We start from the raw sequence: 24,528 nt of genomic DNA on the forward strand, positions 1-24,528 counted from the left end.
TGTGTTGGCCTGTGGCTACAGCAATCCAAATCTAATTCTAATGTACTGTTGATTCCCCACAGTCCTGTAGCTTCCGCTGAGTTAGCTTCTTATCTACTCTTCCCTTAAAATATGAAACCTTCCCTGCTGCAACTACATCCTGTGACAAGTACAACAAACTCTAGCAACTGTTTGCATATAGAATTATCTCTTAAACTCTCTACTCATGTTCATAGCGCCAATTTAAACTAATGACAACTTGTCATGAACTCCCAAGACACAGGATACAATCTTTCCCTATTCACCCAATTAAAATTCTCCATATTTTTAAAAAACTTCCATTAAGTTTTTTCAACCTACCCCATTCCAATGGTAATAGCCTCAGTATCTCAATGGGTTTCCCAATGGAATTTATCCTGTTTGGGGTGCTCTGAAGGTGACTAATAAAGGAATGCCAAGCAGGTCAGGTTATCTTGTATCAAGCCATCAATACATGCATCTGCAAGCAGATCCCACTTTGGCAGATGATTAATGTATGCATAGGTTTCAACTCCCGTGGTGCAATTGTGACAAAAAAGAAAGATTTTAATTTAGATAGGAGAGAATAGCAATAATATGGCATATATTTTATAAATTTGTGTTCCTGGCATGGTCCCTTGCATGATGGCAGTTTGGGTTGAGCATGCCCTAGGCAATTTGTCACCCACTGATTTTAAAGTTCAGCCAATTGTACAAGGCACTTGGATATCCTGAACCCAATTGCTGATATGCAGCTTCTTTGAGTGAAGTTGTGCAACTGATCACTAATTAATGAAATCTACTGCTGCATTAATGTCACTTGGTCATATTGCCCTTTAAACAGATTTACATTACTGGTACAAGAGAGATTCAATATGGTACAAGGATAGGGTGTGGAAATGGGATTAGAGCTGATAGCTCCAGCTAAAGAACTGGCATTTCAAATAGCCTCCCTTTCTGCTGTGATTTTTGGGGTGGGGTAGGGTGGGGGGGGGGGTGGTGCAATTTTTGTCTTGGCCAACAATCGGAATGAAAATCAAGGACATTACACAATGTAGCTCGTTCATCCAGACTAATATTCAGGAGGGGAACAGGAGACCAAAGAAACAGAAAAGACACACTGCATGACAACTTTGAAACATGGAAAGAAGTATTAATGCTGTTGAATATTTTTCAGTCAGCTGTTCCTTTTGACAGCCCCTCATACTCAGTAGTAATTGGAAAACTTCTAATATTCCTTGAATATTAGCAGTCTCCTTATGTCTATGCCTCTTCTATAGTGAAATGCCTGGTAAGATTTACTGATTTAAAATCCCCCGTCATTAAATTGCTTTCCATTGAAATGATTGCATAAGGAAACCCCTTAACAAATTATAGTGCTTGTATACGAATATAAACTTCCCTGCATTATTTTATTTCTTCATTTGGCCTATTTAGGTGATTAAAATACTTGACTTGCACCCCCCACCTCCCCTTGTTTACACTGGGGAGCACAGTCAGATCGCCAGAGTCAAGCTGGCAGCATTAATCTGCTCTTTATAACATTATAGTCTTTCCCCAAAGTAAGACGAGAATGGGACAATATCCGATATATTTGTCTGGATTTTGTGGTCAGGGACACCATGGTGGCACCCTCCGCTGACATCGAATAAATCTCTGCACTAAGGGATTCTGGTGAAGAGAATTTCGGCTGCCTTGGGGGAGGATTCCCTCCCGGGATGGTTTGCATTGAGGCCCAGCAGTGGAGTCAAGGGCAGTCACACTTCAGCTCTTTTGTCCATCTTTGGACTAAGGCATGAAGTGAGGAGCTGAGTGGCCCTGGTGGAACCCAAACTAAATATTAGTGAGCAATTTATTAATTTGGAAATTTAATATTTGAGGTTTAAGCTTCCCTTCTTAACTAATATTGAAATAAATTACTTCATAGTACATATTATAATTCCAAATCACATGCACAGCAAATAGTTCTTTAGACCCTATTGGGAATTTTCTCTCCTGGCCATTATATATGGTGATAGAATAATTATAGTGAGAGTATTTCCTGTGTTTTCAACTTCTAGCTAAACATGTTTTATTTTAAATGGTATTGCTTGAAACAGATTACCTTTCCACTATGTTTATAATGTTGTTCACATAATGACTGGAAGAAGTGTTCCCTCTAGGGCAGTTATATCGTTTTATATCAACTTTCTCTTGACCTTCATTGGAAATTTGTTAAGTATCAATCATTGTGAGTGACAATTACTCATTAAAAGACAAACCTGGTTTGATGTATTTAACTCAGTTAAAAGAACTTTGAATCTGTTTCACTCATTTTTGGCGTTTCCTAAATGCTGACAACTCCCAACACAAGCTGAATAAAGTTGGCAAAAAAAAGCTCAATAATTTGCTAGCATGCAGAAGCTTTGCAATCAGTGCCAAAAACGGTATGCTTCATCGAACACAGTAAAAAATGTCAACACGTTGAACTGTTGTTGATGAAAATCTTTGAAAATAATACTGGGCACTAAGTTTGTTTCAAAGTTTGAGGACACATTTTATGACCTTTAATTTGAGAAACTTCTCCTGTTAAAAAAGTCCAACAGCGATCCCGTCTTTCTTTCGTTTTGCAATGCAAGCAACATAAACCTGCTTTAAAATTGGAACACCATTATGTGGGTCGGGATCATGTCCCCTTTAAAAAATAATCGTGGACCGGGGCCATTTCCAGGTCTTGACCCCGCACTTGCCAGCAACATGTCCACTGGCATGCTCTTATGGGAGACAGCCTCATAATTGGGCACCTCTGTGTCCGCTACCTAGTTAAGGACAGTGGGTAGGTTTCTGAGGCTGTAGACCCAATCATAAAATAAACAGTGGACACAACTGCCAGGCCACATCTGTGGAGGGCAAGTGAAGGAGGGCTCAGGTGGCCTCTGGCCTACCACAGACAAGCCACCTCCAGGCACCTGACAGGCTTCGGCCTTAATGGTGGGTCCATATGTTGCCAGGGTGATTCTGGCATTGTACCTAAGTGGGCTGTTAAGTGTGGATCCACTGCTGCCAGGTTGGTAGCTGTTGCTGGTTACATCCCACCTTCGGCAAGATCAGCTGGAGGCGGAGGTGTGTTAGCACACTGGTGCACAATTCAGTGGAACAGGAAAAATTCCGCCTGTGGCGTGCAGGCAGCTGTATATATTTTGTGGAACTCTGTCTATTTTCCCTCATCTCTGCAGGCTTCAATTAATATTTCTTCACCCGTGCAACAGAGAAGCACTGTGTGCTAGCTATATCACCCTCAAAATCAGCATTGTGACGCTGATAATGGGGAGCAAGTAACAACAGTTGAGTCATGGCTAGTCAGTTATTTTCACATCCAACCACCTGACAATCTCCCAGTTCTCTAATGCAAACCTCATGTTATGCACTATACATGCGTGAATACTACTCCTCAAGCTTTAAATATGAACTTATCTGAGGATTGGATCAACCAAGTAACATGTACCAATGAGTCCCATGCTTTTTGGAATGATTTCTTTAAACAACCCGTGGCAGTTATAACTCCTTTAGTTTTATTTTGGCATTACCTTGAGATTCCCACAATCTAACATTTTTGTGCTAACACTTTATTTCATGGATTAAACAGTGAACTCACTAGTATTTTTTTTTATCTAGCGGCTTTAATGTTCCGCAATGTCCCAAGGAGCTTCAAAGACATGTAATCAAATAAAAACCGACATTGAGCCAAAGGAGGAGACATTAGAACACGTAATCCAAAGCTTGGTCCAAGAAGTAGGTTTTAAGCAGCATCTTAAAGGAAAGGTAAGAGTGAAGAGGCAAAGACGTTTGAGGATGGAATTCCAGAAATTGGAGCCTAGATAGCTGAAGACATGGTTGCCAATGCTGGAATGAAGGCATTGGAGGGATACACAAGGGCCAGAGTTGGAAGGAATGCATTCTTGGAGGGTCGTCCTCCACACGTTCTCTCACTATATCTCACCGGCATCTTTATACTCATACCCCATCACTATCATTTCTTCTACTATCAAAACTTCTGGATCAGCCTTTGATTAATGAATGGACATGTTCTGGAACATATTTAAGCTTATTCCCTGACGTACTTGCTCTGGGTTAAAGGACCCAGCTCTATTCTATTTGTAACGAGCCTCACACGTGAGACTGCCATATTTCATTCTCCACCCTGAAGATCACAATCTCATATCTCTGTTGCTCCAGTCAATTCAGGCACCGTGTTTATGCCTTTCCCACTTGGAAAGTGAGAAGAGAAAAAGGCAGAGGGAAGACTCATAAAACAGAGAAAATGATTTAAAAAAAGGATAAGCGAGGAAAAAAGAAAAACAATGACAGTATATTAATGCCATGTTTTATATTTCAATAAAGGAAGCAGTGTTAACTTTGTTTTTACATTCTGCCTTAACGTAGAAGAACACTGAATGAGTTCATTTTTTTTCATTTTCCTCAGAACTATCTCTGAAATGTGGACAGTTTGTGTTACCATTTTAAACATTTTTTTTTCAAGGACCAATATTGACTGATTTGAAATCAGAATGAAATGTCTAGAATCTACATTTAATTTATATAAACTCTACAGACTGATTGTTGAGCATCATTTGCCATTAACATTTTAATCACGTACATTTAATCATGTACATGAGCTACAGAATGAGAGAAGGCATAAATTCTTTTGAAAAGAGCCCACTACTTAAAGTCAGTCCTCAGCTTTCATTCACAACCTCTCTGATTTATATTCCAGCTTGAAGTTAGTCAATCCCAATCCCATAGTTAACAACCTTGCACAGCAACAGTGCCTGACAGTATTTGGCAATAATAATGCCAGCCTCTGTCTTCTTGCAACTAATATCAGCTTTCAATTCCTTGCACAGGGCAACTGGTTGTGTCCCTCTGGTGTCATTTTTGGCAAATTCATTTTGAACAACTGCCAGCTGCAATGATCCATCTCCTGTGGCTTATCTCTGTGCACTTGTCCTTAGAACACAGCACAACATTTTGTTGGTATAAGATGACACCATTGATTAGCTTTTGAATAATAAAAAAATCTAGAAAGTGTTTGTTACATTTTTGTTGGATTTATGGCCCAGAGAAAGCTATTTTTTTAAAAAAAAGAATAAAACTACATCAACCCTTAAAATAAAATTTTATTTGACAATATAGTCTTCATATGTCGTCAGTTTTGATGACATTTCACTACTATTTTTTAAATTCGTTCGTGGGATGTGGGTATCGCTGGCTAGGCCAGCATTTATTGCTCTTCCCTAATTACCATTGAGAAGGTAGTGGTGAGCTGCCTTCTTGAACCACTGCAGTCAATGTGGTGTAGGTACACCCACAGTGCTGCTAGGGAGGGAGGTCCAAGATTTTGACCCAGCAACAGTGAAGGTTAGACGATATATTTCCAAGTCAGGATGGTGAGTGACTTGGAGAGAAACTTCTAGGTGATGGCGTTCCCATCTGTCTGCTGCCCTTGTCCTTCTAGATGGTAGTGGTCGCCGTTTCGAAGGTGCTGTCGAAGGAACTTTGGTGAATTCCTGCAGTGTATTTTGTAGATGGTACACACTGCTGCCACCGTTGGTCAGTGTTGGACGGCATGAATATTTGTGAATGGAGTGCCAATCAAGCAGGCTGCTTTGTTCTGGGTGGTGTCATGTTTCTTGAGTGTTGTTGGAGCTACACTCATCCAGTTAAGTGGAGAGTATTTCATCACACTCCTGACTTGTGACTTGTAGATGGTGGATAGGCTTTGGAAGTCAGATGGTGAGTTACTCGCTGCAGGATTTCTAACTTCTGATCTGCTCTTGTAGCCACAGTATTTATATGGCTAGTCCAGTTCAGTTTCTGGTCAATGGTAATCCCCAGGATGTTGATAGTGTGGGATTCATCGATGATAATGCCGTTGAATGTCAAGGGGCGATGGTTAGATTCTCTCTGGTCGGAGATGGTCAATGCCTGACACTTGTGTGGCGCGAATGTTACTTGCCACTTGTTAGCCCAAGTCTGGATATTGTCCAGGTCTTGCTGCATTTGGACATTGACTGCTTCAGTATCTGAGGAGTCACGACTGATGTGGAACATCGTAAAATCAGCAGCGAACACCTGCACTTCTGACCTGATGATGGAAGGAAGGCCATTGATGAAGCAGCTGAAGTTGATTGGGCCTAGGATTACCCTTGCAATGTGTCGATACCATCCTTGTGATATATACCACATGTTTCACTTCAATTTTATGAATGAAAATGTAGCCTAGAAATTGCTTCAGGTGGTTTATGGAGTTAAGTGAGAAATACACTAGGGGCAGGATTCTTACCTCGTTGGGCAGGCCCCAACTGCAATTTCACGCTGGCTGGCCAACTAACGGCCAGCTAGCATGAAAACGTATGCTGCAGTGCTGCTGGGGTGGGAGAGGGAGGAGGGTGAGCACAGAAGTTTGCACATGCACACGGGCTCATGCACTGATAGCTCCCTGAAGGGATAGAGCTGCCTCAGGGAGCTGAAGATTTATAACATTACAAATAAAGATTTAAAAATGAAGGTAAACATGTTCCCTCATGAGCAGGGACATGTTATAAATTAGATTTAAACATTATTTTATTTTTAATTCCTGTTGGAAACCTCATCCCACCTGTGGATGAGGTTTCGTAAAAAATCCAAAGGCCGCCTGGCTGATTTGCCTGCCTACCAACCAGCAAAAATTTGCATTTAACTATTACCTTAATGTAACTGTCGGCCGGTGCGCTGGTGACTCCCGCGCCCGCCTGCCGACCTAAATATCACGCGTCATTTTACGTTTGAGTGTGTCGGACGTACACCCACATGCCAAGTGAAAAATTCTGGCCTAGGTTTTTGTGTTTCTGAGTACTTGGGTTAACCTTTCATTTTACAGTTTTCTGGAGCTGTAGTAATTTATGTGTCTTAACATCTAACAAAAATAATTTGCAGTATTGTGCTTTTAATATAACAAAACGTCCCAAGGTGCTTTGCAGCAGCGTGACCAAAGAAAATTTGACACCGAGTCACAGACGGAGGCACTGGGACAGAATACCTAAAGCTTGATCAAAGAGGTAGGTTTTTTAAAGAGTATTTTAAAGGAGGAAAGTGAGGTAGAGAGTTGCCAGAGGAAATTTCAGAGCTTAGAGCATATGCAGCTGAAGGCATAGCAACAAATGGTGAAGCTATTAAAATCAAGACAAAAACAAAAATACCTGGAAAAACTCAGCAGGTCTAGCAGCATCTGCGGAGAGGGACACAGTCAATGTTTCGAGCCCGAATGACCCTTCAACAGAACTATTAAGATCAAGGATGTTCAAGAGGCCACCATGAGGGACTTGGAAACAAGCATGAGAAATTTAACACTGAGGCATTGCTGGCCTTAGATCATATCTCAATGAGGATGCAGTGGTGGGTAAATGGGACTTTGTGTGATTAAGGGGTCAGACAGCGAAGATTTGGATGAATTCAAGTTAATGGATGATGGAAGGTATAGGAGGCTGGCCAGGTGAGCATTAAATAGTCAGGTACATATGAAATAATGGCACAGATGAGGGTTTCAGCAGTAGATGAGTTACTGTTACGGAGGTGAAAGTAGTTGATCTTTGTAATGAGCAGATACGTGGTCTGAGGCTCATGACCAGGATTTTACATTGTTCGGGCAGGCTTGGCGGGAGCGGGCGGGGGTGGTCGCGGAGAGCTGACCGTCGCCCGTGATCGGCTCCACACTGCGATTTCACGCGGGCAGACCAATTGAGGCCCGTCCTGCATGTGGATTGCGAGTAGTAGTGCTGAGCGCTACTTGTGCGGGCAGGGGGAGGAGGGACAGTTGGGTCCAATGCTTTGTCGCACATGCGCATGAAAGAGCGCTTCAATCTCCCTGAGGCATAGAGCTGCCTCAGGGAATTAAAAAAAATATATAAGGGCTATAAAACTTTAATAAAACATGTCCCCTCAGGTGACTGCGCCATAGGAGATGGGACATGTTTTTATTTTCAAAATTAAGGTTTTATTTCATCAGTATTAGCTTCAAGAAACCTCATCCCGCTCGTGGATGAGATTTCCTAAAAAATGTAAACGCCATTTGGCCTTTTTGCCTGCCTGCCAGCCATTAGGTTGGACGGGCAGCGTAAATTTGAAGTTAGTTAGCTCGTTAATGGCTTTAATAGGCCTTTCAATTATAGTTGGGCATGCAGCTGACTCCGGCGCACGGCCGCCGAATGAAATGTCGTAAAACAGCGCGATGACATTAGGACGCATGCCTTACATCATCATGTGTCATATTTCGTTCCAGCATGTCGGGCGCATGACCACATGCTGAGTGTAAAATTCTGCCCCGTGTGTTTTTAGATGAAGTCGTCAAGGGGGAAAATATAGTTGATAAATAGGAGGGGGCCAGGGATAGGCTTTTGGGGGACTCCAGAGTTAATTGTGCATGACTGGGAAGAGGAGCCACTGCAGATTTTTCTCTGAGTAGGGATTGAATGAGGCAAGGGGAGTCCCACCCAGCTGCACACTGGAGGAGAGACATTAGAGGAGCATGATGTGGTCAACCTTGTCAAAGATGAAGATAGGTTGAGAAGGACGAAAAGAGATTATTTAATAAGAGAGGCCTGGATTTTCATGGAGTCATGAAAACTCCGTGCATTTGCCAAAATGGCACCAGGACCCTAGATCCAAAAATCCCATCCCATTTCTGACAGATCCTATTTTCTCCGGGGCCAGGGGGCCGTTTTGGTGGGAGGTGCAGGATGTGACTCACAGCGTTGGAGAAATCTGAGCCCAGCAGGACCATGTGAACTCGGTGTTGAATTCAAACAGGAATTATATAGTAAAAGGCAGAACCCTTAAGTGCATTGACGGACAGAGGGATCTGGGTGTACAGGTCCACAGGTCACTGAAAGTGGCAATGCAGGTGGTTAAGGTAGTCAGGAAGGCATATGGCATGCTTGCCTTCATTGGCAGGGGTATTGAGTATAAAAGCTGGGAAGTCATGCTGCAGCTGTATAGAACCTTGGTTAGGCCACATTTGGAATATTGCATGCAATTCTGGTCGCCACATTACCAGAAGGATATGGAGGCGTTGGAGAGGGTGCAGAGGAGGTTTACCAGGATGCTGCCTGCTCTGGAGGTTATTAGCTATGAGGAGAGGTTGGAGAAACTCAGATTGTTCTCACTAGAGCGACGGAGATTGAGGGGCGACTTGATAGAAGTTTACAAAATTATGAGTGGCATGGACAGAGTAGATAGTCAGAAGCTTTTTCCCAGGGTGGAAGAGTCAATTACTAGGGGACATAGATTTAAGATGAGAGGAGAAAACTATAGAGGAGATGTGCATGGCAAGTTTTTTACGCAGAGGGTAGTGAGTGTCTGGAATTTGCTGCCTGAGGAGGTGGTGGAAGCAGGTATGATAGTGGTGTTTAAGTGGCAGCTTGACAAATACATGAATAGGATGGGAATAGAGGGATACGGACCCCGGAAGTGCAAAATGTTTTAGTTGACGGGCAATATGATCGGCACAGGCTTGGAGGGCCGAAGGGCCTGTTCCTGTGCTGTACTTTTCTTTGTTCTTTGTTCTTTGATCCATTTTTGCTGGAGTGGTCCATTTCCCAGAGTGAGTCTGTGTGACTTATGATTTTTAAGAGTCGGCATGAAATGTGCATACTAGGTGGATAAGGTCCGTGAAACTATCAAGCTGTCAAGTTATTTAAAGTTCCTGCTCTTTAGGTTTTGAAGAAAGACAGCCTGCTGTGAATTGAGATAAATTGGTGCTTGCAATTTTAATAGCTGTTTGTTGATATAAGCCTAAGGACTATCATTATAATCATTACCGCTTGACTGCTTGCAGAACCAGTCATTATCACAGTAGGGGGAGGGGGGAGGGGTCTGTACATTCACAGTTTGACTGACAGCTCCAGGAAGGTATGAAGGGATTAGCTGTCTTTGATGTGGGGCTATGAATGCAAATGTTTGTTTTTTCACAAGATATTGAACACTTGAAGCGATTTAAATCAACAAGTGTTTTTTTATATCGAGTGAAGTCTGTAATGCATGCTTCAAGCTTTATTTTATTTCATCTCAGCATGGCTCCTGATATCTGTCCATGGTGGATACTGGGTGAGAAGGAATAGGGGTTGTAAGAGCAAAGGATTGGGTGGGTGCATGGGTTAGCATAAGTTGGCACTAAGTTGGCATAGGGGCCATAGGGATGAGTGGGGGTCATGTGTTGGCATGAGTTGGCATTAAGTTGGTACAGGAACTATAAAGTGCCATGGGGGCAGGTATAGGGGCATAGGTTGACATGGAGAGTATGAGTGGGCATGGGTTGGCATGGATGAGGCATGGTGAGTGGTTGGGGGCTGAGGGGGTGTGAAGGATTAGGGCTAGAGGGACTAACCACTTTTATTAGAACTGGGCAAAGCCTCGGAGCATTGAGGTAGGCCTTTTAAACAGGCTGGCTCAGCGCAAGGCATCCCCTGCGGCTGCCTCCAACCTGTTTCTGGGGACTCCAGGCCTGACTTCAGCATGCATTCACCCCCAGAATGAAAAAAAAAACGGCCATTCAGGGCTGTTTCTTCTGAGGCTGGTGCGCCAAGCCTGGAATTTCCAAACTTTGCACACCCACTTCAGGAGTGAAAATCCGGGCCACAGTCAGAGTCACAAACATGTAGGGTATAATTTGTGACTTTAGTAAGGGCCGTCTCAGTGCTGTGGCAGGGCAGAAACCTGTCTGGGGTTGGGCTGGTGGTGGGTGTTAAACATGGAGTTCAGAGAAATATGAGCAGGGAGACAACATCACGTTCAAGGACTTTGGGGAGGAAAGGGAGGTTGGACATGGAGTGGTAGTTTGCAAGGTTTTTTGAGGAGAGGGGTGATGGCAGCAGATTCTAAGGGGAGAGGGAACTGTTAACATTATCAGCTAACATCGAGGCAGGAAGGAAAGCTGAGTGATCAGCAGTGGGGATAGGCTAGGGCCAAAGAGTCAGGAAGTGGGCAGGTTGAGATGGAGAGGGCATGAGGGGAGATAGAAAAGAACTGGAGAAATATCTGAGTTCATGTTTAAAGCAGTGAGGGGAGACAGTGAGCTAGGGGAAAGGGTAGCAGAGGTAGCTGAATAGATGGCTTCACTATTAATGCTAAAGAAGTTCATAAGTTTCTCACATTTGTTGTTGGAGATAATGGTGGAGGAGACAAAGGAGATGGGTTTAAGAAGGTGGTTTGCAGTCAAGAAAGGAAGTCAGGGAGTTAGCTTTGCATTTCAGGATGATCCTGGAATAGTGAGCAACCTTGGCATTCAAAAGTAGGACCCATTAGTGCTTTACACAGCCTAACCAGGTCTGGCAATGAATGGGTAGTACTGATGACACTCTTCAAAGCACTTGTGACATCATAGGGTGGTATCTTTGCTACTGAGACAGATCGCTTAAGTCAGAAAATTTCCTGGCTTGGCAGACCTGCTGGGTTTAAAGGGTCCAGTTGGACCCAGTTTTTGCTCTGGGGTGGCATTGGCAGGATAGATTCAGGCCCTACGATCCCAGAAACAGATCTCTGGGGCTTCATCTTGATTGTTTTAGAAACTTAGAATCAAAGGCATAGCATACCCACAACTGGGAGGCCCTCTATCCCTCACTCCTCACACCCCCTTACCCCCACTTACCCCACCAAGACCCCTCCATGCCAACTCATGCCCCCACCCACTCTCCCATAACCCCTCATACCTCCATGCCACTACCATAGTCACTCACCCAAAAGAACTTCTAACAACCTAATACAGCTGTCATTCATACACACTTGATAGCGAAAGAACTCCCATTCATGAAATCCATTCAAAGCTTTAAAATCTCTAGTAGTTAATCTCTTATGTAAACAAACAAACTTCTATTTCGGTTCCACATCAAGGCAGCTAATCCTTTAATAGCCTCCTCAATCGGTCAATCAAACTTTATATTAATAACCCCTGCCATTATTATTTCAGTCTTTGAATCTCAGCCAAACATTCAGAATGACATAATAATAACCCTTTGGAAATGTAAATACAAAACTCTATGGAAATTGCACAAATAGTTGATTTTTTTTATCTATCTTACAGCAGATGGCCTGTCAATCAAAGCAGTCCAGTAGATTGTTTTTTTTTAACTCTCACTGACAGCTTCAGTCTGTTTTTTTTTCATGTTTCAAGAACAGGGGATTTTAAACAATCTTCAGCTCATGTCGCTTAAACAGACCGTATCCACCATTCAAGAGTGTTTAAGTCTGCTTCATCAATTTGTGACTCACACACTGTGGGCTAAGCCCCTTGGAACAGCCAAAATGGGTCTGTTTGGACTTCACACTGAGTTAAAATGGCCCTGCATGTTTGTGTTTCCCTCCTGTGTGAATCACAGCCCAATATCCTTCCCCGATGGGAAAAATTGCATCTGTTGGCAATGGGGGTGGGACTTCCTCATCTGTGTTCTGCCTGTCATCTTTAAAGGCCTGCAGAGTCTTCCTGATGCCACAAAAATCTAGCCCATAGTGTTATAAAAAGCATGCACATTCACGGTACAGCAGCACTCGAATTAGTTTAATAATTATAGCAGGCATGCTTATAACGCACTTACCAAAATTTGTCCAAGGCATTCTGTGATGATTAGAATCCATTTCTTAATATAGCCACCCAACTCTGCAAAATGCATGTCCAATTGTGCATTATAGTGTAGGAACAAAAGACATTTCTGGCATCTTTAGCTACTGAATTTTTTTCATAAAATCCCTAATAATATATTTGATTTATTCAAATTGGTTAAGTACAAATAATCCAAATTATATTTGGCTCATGAATATGTTCTCTTGTCCATTCAATCCTGCCACTAAAGGCAAAGCTTTATTCATGTCACATCTGAACCAGCCTCCTGGCACCAAGGCATGGTCATTAGAGCATAACATTCCACAGCTCTAACTTCCAGGCTTGTCCAGACTTAATAAATGATTGAGGACAAGCTCCTGGCCATCTTGGGCCTTGTGGTGGGAGTTCGCATTTGGGGGAGGGATGGATAGGGAATTGTACATCTGAAGTTCAGTGTTGCTGATTTTTTTGAAACGGGTAATTGTAGATATGAGGGACAAAATTGTTAGTCTTTTCACAGGCTGTAAATAGTTCCAATTTTACTGTTTAATCCTTTTAAAGGCTGCTGTCTGTGGCAAAAGGAGTGATTACAAAAAAATGATATGCTAAAATACACTTGGGGCTGAAAATTCTTGCCTGTTATGCCCCGAATGCCTGTCTTGTGGTTGCCCGAGTGAAAGTGCTGCTGCATATAATGAGTATGAGGAAGCTTGTCCTGTATAGCACTTGGTCCAAGGCACTCTCTGCAGACGCTAATGCTAGGAGCAGGTGGCAGCCTAGGTCAAGATTGTGTGCACTACTAATGTGGCCTGAGAACAGATACAGAGGAATACCTTAACAATGCTGTCAAGATAAGACTCCCTGTAGAGCACCATTTATCAGCTAGATGTCCTAATATGCATGTCACAGTGTGTTGCCTGTTAATCTGTTACACATTTGCTGTTGGCTAATGCCAAGACTTCATACAACCTGACAGCTCTTTCACTGCTGACCTTGAATATCCATACACATTCAAACTGAAATGTAGAATCAAAAGCATAGCATACTCATAATTTCAAAGAGCTCACACATTTTGCAACTAAATCTAGCTGCATGACCTACTGACACCTGATCATCACTGTGTCTAACTCCCAACATCTGTGCTTGTCTGACACATCATACAAAGAATAAAACCTAAACTAAAGGAAATTAGAAGTCCTTGATTCCTTTTGAGGCAGCCACTCTGGACCACTTGTATGATCTCTGTACAGACTTCCCACAACTCCAGCCTACTGCTATATCTTGATCTTGCATCTGCTTTTTTTTCCCCCTGTATTCATTGGATGTGGGCATCACTGGCTCAGCCAGTACCAGCATTTATTGCCCATCCCTGATTGCCATTGTTCAGAGGGCATGTATAAGAGTCAACCACATTGCTATAGGTCTGGAGTTACATGAAGGCAAGACCCGGTCCTAAAGGACATTAATGAACCAGATGGGTTTTTACAGCAATCGGCAATGGTTTCATGGTCATCATCAGACTTTTAACTCCAGATTTTTGTTGGATTCAAATTTCACCATCTGCTGTGGTGGAATTCAAACCTAGGTCCCCAGACGATTACCCTGGGTCTCTGGAATACTAGTCCTAGTGACAATACCACTATGTCACCACCTCCCCCACTTTCCTTCTCACTCATTGCCACTCAGGCATATATACAACCACTCTAACATTGCATAACAGGGTCTGTTGGAAGGGGGATTCTGGAGTCCACAGTCTAAAATTTATCCCTGTTCTGTCCCTTTGGGTTTGAATAAACAAACTAAAGGAAGACAACACCTCACAGCAGCTGCACCCCTCTTAACAGCATTTGAAAGCACTAGTAAAGCTGCACATATTCCAAGGGGTGCAATTAGTAAGCAATGAGGAAATAGGCTCTGGTGAATCATTGTGCACAAATGAAGTGGGCCCTGTGGTACAGAGTAGAAACTGTTACGGTCCCTGAAGAAACTGGTAGCTTATAAAGAGAAATTAATTTCCCAGTGATCAACTCAAAGGATCACATAACAGGATTTCATGTTTTAAGATTTTTATTTTAACAAACACACTAAAGCCAGCATAGACTAAACATTACATAGTCGGCAACTAATACACTAAAACTACAGAAAAGATATTTCTCATTAACTGCTTAACATAGCGGAAACCCCACACCACATTTATATGTTACACCATATTCTCAGCTGAATTGTAGTCTCGTGTTTACAGTCTCAAGTTCCTCCCGGGTTTTACAGGGTCTCTTCTCCCTGCCCCACCAGGGAGAATCTTCCGGTGTCCTTTTAAACAAAGCTCCTGTCACTCTATCTTCTAAGCATAATCGAACGGACTTCCAGAAACAAGGTACCCTCTGGTGATTCTGTGGTTTTTAACCCTTCATACAAACATAAGAACAAGAAGCATGAGTAGGCCATTCAGCCCCTCGAGCCTGCTCTGCCATTTAATAAGATCATGACTGATCTGATAGCATCCCACCAGGGCTGATAACATATCACCCCCTTGCTTACTAAGAATCTATCCACCTCTGCCTTAAAAATATTCAAAGACTCTGCTTCCACCACCTTTTCAGGAAGAGAGTTCCAAAGACTCACGATCCTCTGAGTGAAAATAATTTTCTGAATCTCTGTTTTAAATGGGCGACCCATTATTTTTAAACAGTGATGCCTAGTTCTAGATTCTTCCACAAGAAGAAACATCCTCTCCACATCCACCCTGTCAAGGCCCCTCAGGACCTTATATGTTTCAATCAAGTCACAATCCTCATTTTTTGAACTGGGAATTCATCCTCACCAGCACTTGGCTTGGTGCCTAACGTGAAACCAGGGCCAGAATTTTACTGCGCTCTACCAGGCGCGTGCCCGACCCAAATGCACGTATAATTGCGCGAGATGATGTCGAGCGTGTGTCCCAACATCACCACGTAATCGTGCAATATTGAAGTTGACGGGCGTGCGTGGGAGTCAGAGCCCTGCCCGGTGACAATTAAAGAGCCAATTAAGGCCATTAAACAGACTATTAATACAGATTTTACATTGCCCATGTGATTTTGCGCTCATCGCATGGGTGAGAAGGGCAGGTGGGCATCTCGTTTTTATTAATTTGTCATCCAAGAACAGGATAAAAGGTCCCTGGGGCACAAGCACTTTTATTTTATATGTGATTTTGCTGCTGTCATATTTCTGAGTTTTACCAAATTTCCTTTTGATTGTGCTAGCTTTCTAAGCTGGTTCAACTACAAACCTGTGCTAAAGTTCTAACAAAATAGATCAGTCTGTACAAACCACAGTGAATGTTTACAAAAGATATTGGCCTTGAAAATCCATGGCCATTTGGCATATTGCCACTCTAATTATGTGGGGAGTTGGGGGGGATAGGCAGCATGGAGCTGATGGTAGGGGTTCTCTGAATGTCAGCCTCCCCATGGCCAGGCCTTAATTATGTCCCAGCATACAGATTCTGCAGGTTTGTCATCGGGCAGCTGACACAGTAGTCGATGTAGAATATGACCAGATCCCTGCATCATTAAAAACATTATTTTTTCAAAGAATTCCCCAACAAAAAGGAACAATCACACTTTGTTTGCAGCCCCCAGCAGCCCCTCTCTCACTTCGCCCCCTACCATGGCCACTAGCCCTAGCTGTGCCACCTCAGCCAGGCAGTCTGGAGCTGCTGCAGTAGCAGGTAGACCAGATACACCCTTGATGGCATGGGTGTCTACCAGGTTGGAGCATTCTGCTCTCTGGAGTTCAGTAGGTTATGGATTCAAGTCCCATTCCAGAGAGTTGAGCATGTGCTTACAGTCCCACCATGTAGTTTCCCTCAATAATTAGCAAGTGGATGTGCCAGGGTCTGAATATGTGGCTTGTGGCAAAATGGCAAATGCAGATAGTCTAGCATTGGCAGATGCTGATTGACCTAGAAAACCTTCTATCAATTTGTACCATTCTAGCCATGAAATAATCCAACTGGGAATCTTTCTTAAAGACAAGCCCCAATTCTAATTCCAAATTGCCCTGCCAATCAGCACAGGCCTAGATACCATACTGTTTGTCACTTTCTTGGCTGGAGTGATTGTACATAATTTAAGAGCCCATTATCATGTATGCTGTTGTGTTACAATTTTACTATTCTGCTGAGTTCTTAAAAATACTTCAGTTGTTGCTTTGACAGAAATATATTTTCTCCAATAAAAAAGAAAAACATAAAACATTCCCATCCTTGTTTTCAAATCAATCTATGACCTCACCCCTCCTCCCCATGTCCTTCAGCACACCTGATTTTAATTGTCCCACCACTGGTGGCTGTGCCTTCAGCTGTTGTTGCCCCCAAGCTCTGTAATTCCTTCTCTAAACCTCTCTGCCTCCCCACCTCTCCCTCTCTCTCTTCCTTTAAAGTATTCCTGAAAACTTACCTTATGACCAAACTTCTTGTCCCCTTATAAAAACAGAAAATACACAAATACTCAATTGGTCAACCAACATCTAGGGAGAGAGAAACAGGGTTAATGTTGATGAAAGGCCATTGATCTGAAACATTGAGTCTCTTTCTCCTCCCACAGATGTTGTATGGCTTGCTGAGCATTTCCAGCATTTTCTGTTTTTATTTCAGATTTCCCACATCTGCAGTAGTTTGCTTTTGTCCCTTAACCTACTATCTCCAAATGCAGCTCTATGTCAAATTTTATTTGGTAATGCTCCTGTGAAACACCTTAGGATATTTTACTACGTTAGAGATGCAATATAAAAGCAAGTTGTTGTTGTTTTAACAACAGTAAAAAAGCCAATGAAAAGAAATATTTCTTAAGATGTCACAGCCCTTTCAATACCTCCTTTGCACTTAGTGTTTAAGGCAATTCCAGATGAACAGATTGAGTGCATATTGTAAAAGGTAGAAATCACGCTTGTTCAAATTAGTGTTAATTATACCCTGACTGAAATATTAAAATGAGTCTCTTGCACAAATTCTACATCAATCTGCATAGGTATTAAGCCTAACCAGTAAACCTTATGTTACTGAATGCCTAATCTACACCCAAGCAAGTCAAGCCAGTGGGAGCATTTCCCTCTGGCTGCAAATTTCCCCTTAAAAGTGGAAGATAAATGAAAGATTCTCGGTTTCAAATTGTTCTGTTGTGGAAGGTGTTAAGTGAAAGCAAATTGAGAAAGGAAGGAGGACATATGGCAGCAAATCAATATGGAAATGACTGGTTAACAGAATCTACACAAAGCAGTTACAATGTTTTGAGTGTGTTTTATGCATTTGGCCACAGATAGGCTGAATGTACTCATATTAAAGTCTCATGTCAATGGCGCCAAAGGTCATGGGTGATGGTGCCAGCAATGAATTGATTCTATCGAAGAATCAATGAATGGAGGACAACTCAGAATGTGGTCTGTACAGGAGACAGATGTAACAGTGCTGGACTGTCATGAGACTTCTACGAACTTAGATCAAATCTGCAGGGAATGCGGTGATACTGCTGATATGTGCTTGTGAAGGGAGTGAGGGACCTTATGTTATTACAATTGTCAGAACTTTTAGAATAATATAGTTTGAGATAAACATCTATTTATGTGTTGCTGTAGAGCTGTACTGTAAACCTTGATATATTTTTCAAGGTAAATAAGGACTGCAATTATTAAGGATTTCACATCCCTGCTTCATTTTTGTTTTGAAGTGACCTTCACTCCAGGGAAAGGTTTTTTGTTTATTATTTGTGTAAAATTCATTAGCCCATCCTTTTGATTCATGCTTATGGTTTTGCTACAAATAATAACCAAAAAAAGTTCCATCTCTTTATTTTTTAGAGGGAGGTGTACATTTTTTAAGACAATATCTCTACTTTCCTTCATATTCTCCCCAATCAAGTCAAACTGGGCATCATTCCTTCTGCTACCAGGAGCTAAATTGACCTCATGCTCCTGCAAGTGCCACCAGATGTCATGTAATTTTGTGAGCAGAGAAGTGGCTCTGCTGTCTCCTCCCCAACTTCCTGTTGTTTTCTGTCAAGCATACCATCTGCCCCTGGCGGCATCTTTACTTAAAGTCCCATAAATATTTTTCATAGGGATTCCTACTGAATACTTTTCTCCAGCAGCAGTTTGTCAACATTCTCCTCTGGACTTCCATAGTTTTGTTTTCACTTTTCTCTGTAGAAACTAAAATGAAACATTTATTAAGCATTCTGTGTTTACTTGTACATTTCTCATTACTTCCATCTGTGTAATTTTCTTTGCTAAAGATTTTGCACTAATCTGTGCTAGGGCCCTTTCCATTCCACTGAAGTTACGTGAAATCCAGTTCAACACAATTAACTTGGACATTTTTTTCTTTTTGATGAGAACTTAATTAACTTATGGTCATTCTTTTCCAAGTGAAGTTCTATCCTCAGATTTTTACATGTTTTGTTTAAGAGTTCAACATACTGATGAATGAAACATTTCAGGGCCAGGATTATAAATGGATCGGGGCTAGGATCAGAGGTGGATGGTCATACAATTACCACTGCCAGTCTGCCATGCTGGTTTGCCACCATGATCCTAACCCCAAGCCATTTTCAACGACGGTGGCTCGTGCCCGGATCAGCTGCCCGCTGAGAAGCGGTGGGTAGCCAATTAAGGCTAATTATTGCAAATTAAGGGGCCTATTAAGGTCCCGTTCCCGTGTGGACTGGAATTTCCAGTTGGCAATGCAGGCAGCCCACGTTGACCTGGACCATGACCAATATGGTGGGCCCAGGGCAGAAGGCAGGGGGAAGGAGTTGGGGCAAAAAAGGACAAGCAAGAAACCCCTCTGCACACCCACCCAACCCATAATGGTCATTGGGCCACAGCTGCAGCCTCTGGTCATCCCCTGGAGGGGTTGCCTCTCCAGGATCATGGCCAGGCAGCTGTGGTCTTGTAAAAAGTAAAAATCAACTTTCCTGCCTTTGTCCCTTGCAGATTTCATTCTCAGAGCGGGAGCTCCCTTCTTGGCCAACTGAGCCCTGAGTGTTGGATGGCCTCCCATAGGCTCTCCATTATTGAGTGCCAACCCACCACCGATTGGATGGCAAGCCTGCTCACTTGCCTGCAATTGGCTGAAGCATTGAAAATTGTGGTGTGCACGTCCAAAACATGCCCTGCAGGGTCAGGACCCAGAACTCGCCCCTAAATCCAGTTCTTGGCTCCGCATTGAAAATCCAGCCCCGGAAATCATTCTGGAAACAACTCCTCATTTTGACCACAGACTTTGGTTACCTTTTTCCCTACCTTAGGATAATTGAAGTCCACTATAATTCTGGTAAACTTTCTGAATTGACTACAAATATCAACCTACAAATCTTTGTAAAACTCCCTGTGCATCAATGAATAACAATGGACAACAGGGTTAGGTTGTCATGTGAGGTTTTTGGACCTTTGCATGGGAGTATGATACCCAGTTCAGTAAAAGAAATCAGATTGTCCCTAATGTTTGCAGCTTGCCATTCTAACTAAGAATTATGAAAAATCTTGGAATCCTTTACTTTCATTGCTATGGCATGAGGGTTCCTCAGTGGGTAGGTAATGCTACACAATGCATTTGGCAAGCTTGTTTTTTCAAAGCCTACCAGTGAGTTATTATGCAGGTGGAGATGAGTGAGTGGGGCTAAAGGATCTACACTCTTGTCACTACAAAGTCAATAATAGCCAAGGCCTTAAGGAAGCCAAAAATGTAGCAAGACCATCTCTATCTTGTTAGGTTTTTATCTCCATCCATGTGGAAATGAATGAGCCAGTGACCCTAATGCATTGGTCCATTGAATAGAAGTGGCTAATGGTCAAAGTGTGGTCAAATGAATTTGGTGCAGTCTTGGAAAAATATTCCTTTGTTAATGACTGTGTTAAACCTGCATTTAAAACAGTCCAGGATTGAATTGGATCTGTCCACCAATTAATGGGCTGACCTGCTATTTATCTGGCAAAATCTAAAATCCACTTCCACCCTTTGAACTTGTATTGTCTATGTTGAATGATTTATTCATAGCGTATTGTCATCTTTTCTGGATGATGGGGGACCATTGCTAAAATGTTATGACAGATTTTGGATCCTGTCTTTACAGTACAAGCTAAGTTAATATCCAATAGGAGAGAATTTATACTGTGTACTTAACTCTATTTGTATGTATCATCACTGACTTATCCATAAAGAGCCTCTCTGGCCTCTAACAACTTAAAGCAGCTTTAATTTTTTACTTCTACTTCCTCAATAAAAATAGCTATTTCAAGCTTCCAGAGTGCACCTGGTGGAATACTATAAGCTATGAGGATCATAAAAGCCATCGGCCTTCTCTCAAAGCAATCATTTTGGAGTTTTGTGATGTATTTCCTTCATTTCCATTGAGTATCTGATAGTATTTGGCTAACATTTAACACAAGAAAAGAGGAAATATTCCAAACATACGATTTGGACTAGGAGTAGGCCATTCAGCCATTCAAGCCCACTCCACCATTTGATAAGATCATGGTTGATCTGATTGTGTCCTCTATTTTCCTGCCTACCCCTCCTATACCCTTGGACCCCCTTGTCAGCCAAGAATCTATCTAATTTAGCTATAAAAAAATATTCAATGATGCTGCCTCCACTGTTCCCTGGGAAAGAGAATTCCACAGACTAATGACCCTCAGAGAAAAAAATTCTCCTCATCTCTGTCTTAAGTGCCCTGACATTCTCCCATTGTTGTGCACTCCCCCTCTCTTGGTGGAGGGTCCTTCAATAGCCTAATCCTGTGTTTCTTCAATTCTCCCCCAAAATGGTTTTCCTCCCTAATTCCCTTTTAAGATTTTTCTCACATTCCATCTCTTTAAGCAAACCTCTGTCATCCATCCTAAAATCTGTATTGTTGACATGGTGTCCATTCTTGGATTATCACCCTTGACACACCTTTTTAAACATCAAAGGTGCTATAAAAATGCAATTGTTGCTGTTATGGTTATGTGACTTGAATGTTCACAGAGTGCAAAGAGAACTTCTGTGTATAACAACGATTTATGTAGCATATATAAATATATGATAAATGAAAAACTGAAAATAAGTACAGAGCTTTGGTACTATAATGAAGATGTGATTTTTTTTTACATTGGGAAAGTAATCTCGTAATAATGGCAACAGAAGATTCAAAAGCTGAGGTTAATACAAATTCAAGAGAAAAATATTTAGGGATTTTGGCTACTGAGGCAGGTAGCTTGAGCCAGGAAATTTTCTGAGTCGCTGGGTGTGCTTGGTAAACAGTGACCTTAAATCACATGATTTGCATTCCAGGGGAAAGGGTGGGTGATGAGTGTGGGTCCGGGATGGAGTCTGGCCCAGACACAGAATGTAAGTGGCAACAGGTGTGGGTGAATGCCAAGGTGGGTTGGTTAGAAGGCCCACCCAGTTCCCTGGAACTTTGTCCCCAATTGTTTCAGAAGCTGTTCGGTCCTCCAGCCCTCACCCTTCACAGCCCCTCGCCTTCACCACCCACCCCAAGGCCCCTCATACCCCAAGCCACCTTCCATGCTTTCTCATGGCCTCATTGTCTCCACCATGGCCTCCATGTCTCCACCAGGGCCTCCATGCTCTTTCTCGCAGCATTTCCACACCTAATATTATTACTATTTGGTTCATTGGATCTGTGCGTAGTGCATACTGGGTGAGTGGCCATGGATGGTGGAGGTGGTATGGGGGTGGGGCATGGATAAGACCTTTCAAACTCATCTTCCTAAAGGTTCCTGAAATCAGCCTACGGTTCACAATTCCTTCGAAGGGTTGTGAACCATGAGTCATGGAGAAGCTGGCCTGATTCCACAAAAATTCCAGTGGGCTATGAGATGCCTTACTCCGCAGTGGAGCCATCCAGGTCAGGAGTACAGGGTATGGGCTGTCTACCCACACTAGGAGAAAATTGCTGGTCCCAGGAATAGAGGCGCGAGTCCAGGATCAGGCCCTACCCGCCATTTTTAAATGTCTTCAGAGTTGTCAAAATCCCACAAAAATCCAGCCCTTACCTTTTCACTTTGGTGGAACTGTTTTCAGTCAACAAGGATAGTTTTTAAATCTAACTTTGACAAACACTCTGTACCTTGATTCACCTGCCTGAATTCATGTCCAGAAGATGAATAAACGCAACATGGCTTCTTCTAGAAATATTTTTCTGAAGATTAATTTGTGTCCACTTCTTAGCGCATTTTCTTATTTATTATCATTTTGTTTTCTGAAACGGCTGAGCAAAATCACATCATGTTTGGGGGAAAAATTCATCAATTTTGAGGAGAAGCAGTGGCAGCCTTTTTTCAAAATGTAGCAGCTGTTTCAGGTTTGTATCTTTTTTTTCTCATATCATTGATACACCAGGGCCAGAATTTTCAGTCTAGGGTCAAGAGACTCAGGTTGGGACCAGTGCCAGGTCCTGACCCTGCACGGCATATTTCAGGCAGACCCACCAAGATTCTTAAAGGATCAAGTCAATTAATAGCAAGGATTAAGAGCAGGGAGGTTATGTTGGAGCTGTACAAAACACTAGTTAGGCCACAGCTGGAGTACTGTGTGCAGTTCTGGTCGCCACACTATAGGAAGGATGTGATTGTGCTGGAGAGGGTGCAGAGGAGATTCACCAGGATGTTGCCTGGGCTGGAGCGTTTCAGCTATGAAGAGAGACCGGATTAGGCTAGAGTTGATTTCCTTAGAGCAGAGAAGGCTGAGGGGGGATCTGATAGAAGTATACAAAATTATGAGGGGCATAGATAGGGTAGATAAGAAGAAAATTTTCCCCTTAACGGAGGTGTCAATAACCAGGGGGCATAGATTTAAGGTGAGGAGCAGGAGGTTTAGAGGAGATTTGAGGAAACATTTTTTCACCGAGAGGGCGGTTGGGAACTGGAACATACTGCCTGAGGGGGTGGTAGAGGCAGGAACCCTTACAACTTTTAAGAAGTATTTAGATGAGCACTTGAAATGCCATAGCATACAGGGCTATGGCAATCCAAGTGCTGGAAAATGGGATAAGAATAGATAGGTGCTTGATGGCCAGCATGGACATGATGGGCTGAATGGCCTGTTTCTGTGCTATATAACTCTATGACTCTATGACCAGGCTCACTATCCAGTTAAGGCCAATGGGAGGCCCTCCAGCACTGACCAGCCAAGGTGGGAGCTGCTGATTTGTGATGGAGAGAGGGACCTCTGAAAAAAGGGATCAGGTTTCCTTTAAGGAAAACAGCCACAGCTGCCTACAACCATGATCACAGAGGGGCAACTTGGGACCACCAAGTGGTCACCGCCTGACAGCCACCGAGCAGCAAGCAGTTAAGGAGGCAAATAGTATATGTTGGCCTTCATTGTGAGATGACTTGAGTACAGGAACAAGGATGTTTTACTGCAGTTGTACAGGGCCTTGGTGAGGCCACACCTGGAGTATTGTGTTCAGTTTTGGTCTCCTTACCTAAGAAAGGATATACTTGCCATATAGGGAGTGCAGCAAAGGTTCACAAGACTGATTCTTGGGATGGCAGGGTTGTTGTATGAGGAGAGATTGCGTCGACCCGGCCTGTATTCACTGGAGTTGAGAAGAATGAGGGGATCTCATTGAAACGTATAAAATGCTGACAGGGCCGGACAGACTAGATGTAGGGACAATGTTTCCTCTGGCTGGGGGATCTAGAACAAGGGGCCACAGTCTCAGGATACGGGGTAGGCCATTTAGGGCTGAGATGGAGAGAAACGTCTTAACTCAGGGGGTGGTGGACCTGTGGAATTCTCTACCACAGGAGGCTATGGAGGCCAAGTCACTGAATAAATTTAAGAAGGGAATAGATATGTTTCGTGACTCTAAAGGTGTCAAGGGGTATGGGGAGAGAGTGGGAGTATGGCGTTGAGATAGAGGATCAGCCATGATCAT

General features: G+C 42.8%; 1 protein-coding gene across 2 annotated transcripts in view; it reads right to left on the reverse strand.

Annotated features, from left to right (window-relative positions):
* sntg2 (syntrophin, gamma 2) overlaps window positions 1-24,528 on the reverse strand; it is a 1,221,259-nt gene that overhangs the window by 1,002,118 nt on the left and 194,613 nt on the right. The gene's annotated exons all lie outside the window — the stretch shown is intronic.

This window comes from Cetorhinus maximus, chromosome 5 (assembly GCF_964194155.1).
Source record: "Cetorhinus maximus chromosome 5, sCetMax3.hap1.1, whole genome shotgun sequence".
NCBI classification, from domain to species: Eukaryota; Metazoa; Chordata; class Chondrichthyes; order Lamniformes; family Cetorhinidae; genus Cetorhinus; species Cetorhinus maximus.